This window comes from Salmo trutta, chromosome 16 (assembly GCF_901001165.1).
Source record: "Salmo trutta chromosome 16, fSalTru1.1, whole genome shotgun sequence".
Taxonomy (NCBI): domain Eukaryota; kingdom Metazoa; phylum Chordata; class Actinopteri; order Salmoniformes; family Salmonidae; genus Salmo; species Salmo trutta.
Genome location: NC_042972.1, coordinates 46,536,241 through 46,542,240, shown reverse-complemented (window position 1 = coordinate 46,542,240; position 6,000 = coordinate 46,536,241). Strand labels below are relative to the sequence as shown.

At 41.7% G+C, this 6,000-nt stretch overlaps 1 protein-coding gene across 1 annotated transcript in view; it reads left to right on the top strand.

Annotated features, from left to right (window-relative positions):
- The first annotated feature begins 426 nt into the window (after positions 1-426).
- The window catches only part of LOC115150867 (FERM domain-containing protein 4B), a 66,331-nt gene continuing 60,757 nt past the window's right edge, over positions 427-6,000 (top strand). The window contains exon 1 of the mRNA XM_029694624.1: positions 427-638. The gene's annotated coding sequence lies outside the window, so the exon portion shown is untranslated. The remainder of the gene's footprint in view (positions 639-6,000) is intronic.

Here is a 6,000-nt window from a genome sequence, read left to right as displayed (position 1 = left end):
CTTGACATGTAAATGTAGGGTTCTGATAGGTTGTGTCCTTCACAAGAAAGGACACATTCAGCTCTCTACCATCAACACTTTAAAAAGTTGGGATAAAACATGTTTCATCATGTGGGATTAGTTCTTCTCTGATAACTGATGGATGCAACGTTTGTTCAACATTTACTAATGTGAATGACCAGCATGATTAATAGATCATTAAATATTTCAACCAGTATGTTACATGCAATGCAGCGCAGAGCAGATCAGAGCAGCTTGTAGAGCTTTGTTGATATGGGTAGTTCGGCAGGAATCACATCGCTTGTGCGTGGAGCGTGCGTTTACGCAATGGAGAGCGCGTTACTGGCACAGCTAGAAGTTCGTCTGTTCTGTGAATTGGCTGAAGGTAGGAGGCGGGGTGTGGATGGATGGAACAGTGCGCGATAAGGATATGCACCGGCAGCTTTGCTTCCTGGTTCCAACAGATCAGTAGTCTATAGAGAAAGATCAGCGGTTAATTGTACCTTTATTAGTTTTACTTGGCTACAGCAGAAGAGAACGCCGGTGGAATAATTTGTTTTGATCCGTGCGGGTAAAAACCTGTTCATACAAAGAGTCCTGGAGCTCAATTCGATCATAACGGCGACAATAAAGACAAGGTAAGGAGCTGTCCAGTTGCGTCTCAAACGAACCAAATCATGTTTTATTGATAATTGAAGCAATGTTTTTCGATATCAATACTGATGAGGCTAGTAAACCTCGCGCATTTGTGCCAAGCCCAACTTATTTATGGTATAAGTTATAGTTTCACCTGTTTTTGTAGACTGCACGCGGTGATTTTGTTTTTCTTCAGAAATATACCAACCCAAACTGGTACTTGCTCTGTGTTCTCTCCCTCAGTTCTATTCCTTTATCCTGTTGCGTTGTGCATTACTTGGCACATGTTATACACTTAAATATTTTAAACAAGCTAGGAACCTACAATACGAATACCTACTATTATTATTATTATTATTATTATTATTATTATTACTACTACTACTACTTAGACACTGTACAAAAATGCCATGTATTGACCCAGCTTCATCATGGAAAGTAAGTGTTAATTTATTTGTTTATCTCAGATAAGATCATCTACCAATTTGAGAAGAGAACATACACATGCACATCAGGTGATGACCATGCTTGGTCTCAGACTCACTACGCTTGCTCTGGTTACCTAAGACAGAGAAGGTTACGTATAACGCGAACGTCTAGCAACTCAAAGGTTGCGAGTTCGAATCTCATCAGTGACAACGTTAGCATTTTAGCTAATTAGCAACTTTTCAACTACTTTGTACTTTGTAGCTACTTTGCATGTTAGCTAACCCTTCCCCCAACCCAAACTCTTTTAGCTAACCCTTCTTCTAACCCTTTAACCTAATTCCTAAACTTAACCCTAGCACCTAATCCCTAGTCTAGCTAACTTTAGCCAACTAGCTAACGTTAACCACCTAGCTAGAATTCATAACATATCATACGTTTTGCAAATTCGTAACATATATGTTTTGCAAATTCGTTACATATTGTATGTTTAACAAATTCGTAACAGATAATACAAATTGTAATTCGTAACATATCATACGAAATGGGTGACGAATAGCCACAAATTCATACAAACCATACGAAACGTAACATAACACTAAAGTACATTTACGTACAGAATAATACAAAATTCTCCGAGACCAGTTTGCATGACTGACTGAGGTACCACACCAAAACATGCTTGTTTTCTTGTAAATATGCTGTAAACATGCACACATGCTGCTTTTCGACTGTAACACCAGTGTTACACTAGTGTATACACCCTAATGTTATACTAGTGTATACACCCTAATGTTATACTAGGGAAATCGTGTTTCCATAGCTAGGGCTGACAGTGACGACATGTGAAGAGCAGAATCAACTACATGATCAAAGCAGTTGCTTTGTGAGAAGGTGTTAAAGTTCACAGTTAACCATTGTTATGTAAATGTCAGCTGAAAAGTACCAGTGGCCTGGCTTTGGCCCCAAGAGAGAGCAGGTCCACCGGAGCCATGGCCCAGTGAGACACGGGTGCCAGCCTTTTGGGTAAAACACAGGGGTAAATCCTGTATGGAAATGCACCAACAAGGTGTTATTTATGAGCACAGCACGAGTTCAGGGGGACAATGAAGACATAACAGACAATGCTCACAGACACGGGCAGACCCAAACAAACATCCAGCCACAGACTTACAACTTTTGCCTGAGTTTCCTGTTTCCTGGGAAAGACCAACAATGGGAGAGAGAAAGCATGTGATATCCTGTACGAGTCTTGTGTCACTCTGGACTCAAGTACCAAAATAAGGCCATAGCACAAATTTGATTGTAATGAAATAAAGTGCAATTGTAGGCTACGCATAGGCTACTCAAAGTAGGAACTTTTTAGTACAGTAAAGCCACAACTAACTGTAAACAGCAACCCGATCAGTACAAAGTTTGATTCACAAACCTCAGTTTACCTCAGTAGCTCAGTTCACTCGCTTACCTCAGTTCACTGGTGTCATTCAATGGTCGTTGAAATAGCTATACATGTTAAGCTATACAGTGCTAATGTGCCTGTCGCTACAGGGATATTGAAAAAAAGCATCAATACTGAATTTGCGGTTCATAAAGTAAGTGTTACACAGGCGCGGAGACAGACGCGGAGACAGACGCAGAGACAGACGCAGAGACAGACGCAGAGACAGACGCAGAGACAGACGCAGAGACAGACGCAGAGACAGACGCAGAGACAGACGCAGAGCTATGTCTTATTATACTTGTGAGGACTTTTTGGGGACCAACAATTGATTCCCATTCAAAATCCTATTTTCCCTAACCTTCATTTGAAATCTAACCCTGAACCAAACCCTAAGCCTTTTTACAAGTGAGGTCTGGCAAAATGTCCTCACTTCTCAGAATTTTAGTTGGTTTGCTATTCTCGTAAGGACTTCTGGTACTCACAAGTACAGTAAAACGTGTACACACACACATTACAGTAATTACAGTAGAGTACAAAAGCAGGACAGCATTGTGTTGACTTTAGTCTAGGATGTTCAGTTGCTTTTAATGGGCTCAGCGCTTCTAATTCAATAAAGCTATTAACTGTCACAGAAGATTCCATCGCTGGTGCCCAGCCAGCACAGATAAGTTATTTACCAATCAGAGTACATTAATGGACTCATCCATACAATCTAGCCTTTCAGAGTGTAAACAGTAGAAACATACCTTTTCTGTCTAGACGTAACTGTTTAGCCTACAGAGGCAACACATGTAGAAACCTGGTCCTGGGAATAGTGTGATTTCTCACCTTTAGACCAATCCTTTCTTTTGTCTTAAGATTTGGTCGTTGGCATTTTCTGTTTTTCCCACGCACCTATCATTTGAACGTTGTTCATGCACATTGAACAGGATGATTGGTAGTTATTCGATACTGTGGTCATGCAGGTTTGTACAAATCATGTAATCTGACAGCGTGAGCAGGTCCTGTTGAATAGATTTTCCGAACAGGGCATTCTAGTCTACAGGCAATACTCTAAACCCTTTACTGAATACAGATTATGACAAAAATTCAAAATAGGGGAAAAAAGACCAATGGAATAAGTTAATGACCTCTCTCTTCTCAAAGTTATGAACTTTTGTAGAATTTCTAATATTTTCTCCAGTTCAGTATACTTGCTTTAATGAAGAGGCCTACTAGTGTGGCTACTCAGCTTGACTATGGTGGTGCCTAATGTAAGTTCATGCCCCAAAGCAGTGCTGGTCAATGCCTGTTTGTGGGTCAACCGTAATCTTTAGGTTTAGCAGTGGAAATCAATTCAAAGCCCCTCCCACTGTAGATGGCAGGGTTGTCCAGAAAGGAAAGCTGAGTTAAGAGTTGCAGTAAATAATTAGAGTTCCAGTTAGGAGTTTGGCAGGGTTCATTGTTTGTTTTTATGCCAGAGATCATGCCAGAGACAAGGAGGTGAAATTAATGTGAAATATACATACAATGCAAACAGGAAAACATCAAATGACTTGCACTTAATACCCTCTGTGCTCCCTGTCTCTCAAGGAAGGGAATTGTCACAAACATGGTTAACACTGTCAACAGGATCCTTTTTCTTGTTGGCTGTTACACTGCCTGTGCCCTGCTTGGTTGGTTATCTCTGGACCTTTTCCCTGTTTTACGTCTGCTTTCGTCTTTTCACAGGACATCCTGTGTATAACAAATAGTCAAACTTATTTTCATGTACTAAACCATGGACATTCTGAAATGTCCCTTTGTCAATTTAGGCACAGTCTTTTGAAACACATAAATAAACAGAATGTTTTTTGTTTGATTTAGCAGACATTTAGGAAGCAAATGTGCTTCTTTGTCCTGTTCGATTTTTTTTTCTGTTATGGTTTCTGAGTGACTGTACTCATCCTCTTACGTGAGTGGAAGGTTTGAATCCCCTACTGTGACATACATTTCATGCTTTGGTGTTCAGTGCGATGCAGAGTAGAAAGCACAGGGATTCGGCCTGAAAGGGGCTCCTCAGCTGGAAGGGAAGTCCTTTGGGAGGCAGGGCCCATATCATTTAGATGAAAGAGAATGCATTAAGCCAACAAGCAATCTATTTAAGGAGGAGAGAGGATTGCCAGTTTGTAGACAAATTCCACCCAAAATTCCCAGAGCACATGCATTTCCTTATACATAATTTAGAGGATGGATATAAGGATGGATTTATAGATTACCCATTTGTGTCAGTGGACATTGACTGAGGCACTTCACATTAAGTGCCCCTGTCTCATGGGAATAATGCGGGTAATGTCACAATTCCAAGCATCCAGATTCCAGACACTCCGTCTTTGGGCATGGCCCCATTCATACACAAAATGAAAATAGAAAATAGCTTGTTATTGACCTATCTTTTATATGCCTATTGATGGGGAGCTCTAAGAATGAACTTTGTTGCTTTGAGAAACAATGCTGTGTGTACATTTGGTCACCTTCCACCTCTCAGTGGGTATTGTGGTGTGAAGGTAGGCTTTTAACAGGAGTAAGATGGAGCCTGAGCTATAGACCAACCTGTTCCCCACTGGTACCACTGGCAATGGTTGTGCACTGAGGAAGGCCAGAGGCTGTAGGGTAATAATTCCCTTGAGAAGAGCCAACATTAGCTACACCACAGTGTAGAAAGCACCATCCTTTTGTTATTGTTTGTCTCTTCCTCAGTGTTGCAGACCAGCACTCAATTACGCTGAGGCTTGGGAACTGAGAATACCAACAAAGCAGACCCCATCCCTGGCCCTTGCTCTGTGTCTGTCTGCTGGCTATGGATGCTTTAGTATCCTGCTGCTTTGCCTGCAAGCTGGGGGGAGCTGTCGATGATCCTTCCTGTAATGACCGTGTCTCTGTGTGTGTGTCCCCTTCTTTTTATTACTCTCTCTCTTACTATATCTCCATCTTTCTCTCTCACACAGGCAGGCAGACAGGCAGACAGGCAGACAGGCAGACAGACAGACAGACAGACAGAAGAGATAGGAGCTGGAGTGCTCATTTAGGAGGTTTTTGAGCCCCTGAATGATAATGACCACTGAGAGAACTCTGTGCTGATTGGGGGGATGGATATGGATGGAGAGACCTGAGCTGAGCAGCTATTATTCTCACACTGTAGCAGCAATAGAGATGTTCACGGAGGCAGCTGTGTTCAGGGAGCAGACATACCCCAAAGCCTTGAAACCAGAGTGATCAATACTGCTCAGTGGTTAAATCCCCATGTGAGTGTTTCGCATGGCTACTGCTGGAGGGGTTTGCTTGGTAAAGACACGGCTAGCTAGCTACAGAGCCCTCTGAACCTGTGATGTATTGAGTTTTCTCCTCAATAGCTTGTCTAATGCCTGAAGTGTACTCTTTATTCTTATTGTCTTGTGTTTGCGAGATTGCCTCTCCTTGAACAAGCGTATACTCTGTTTGCTCATATTGGAAGACTGTACTGATCATGAAAGGTGTAT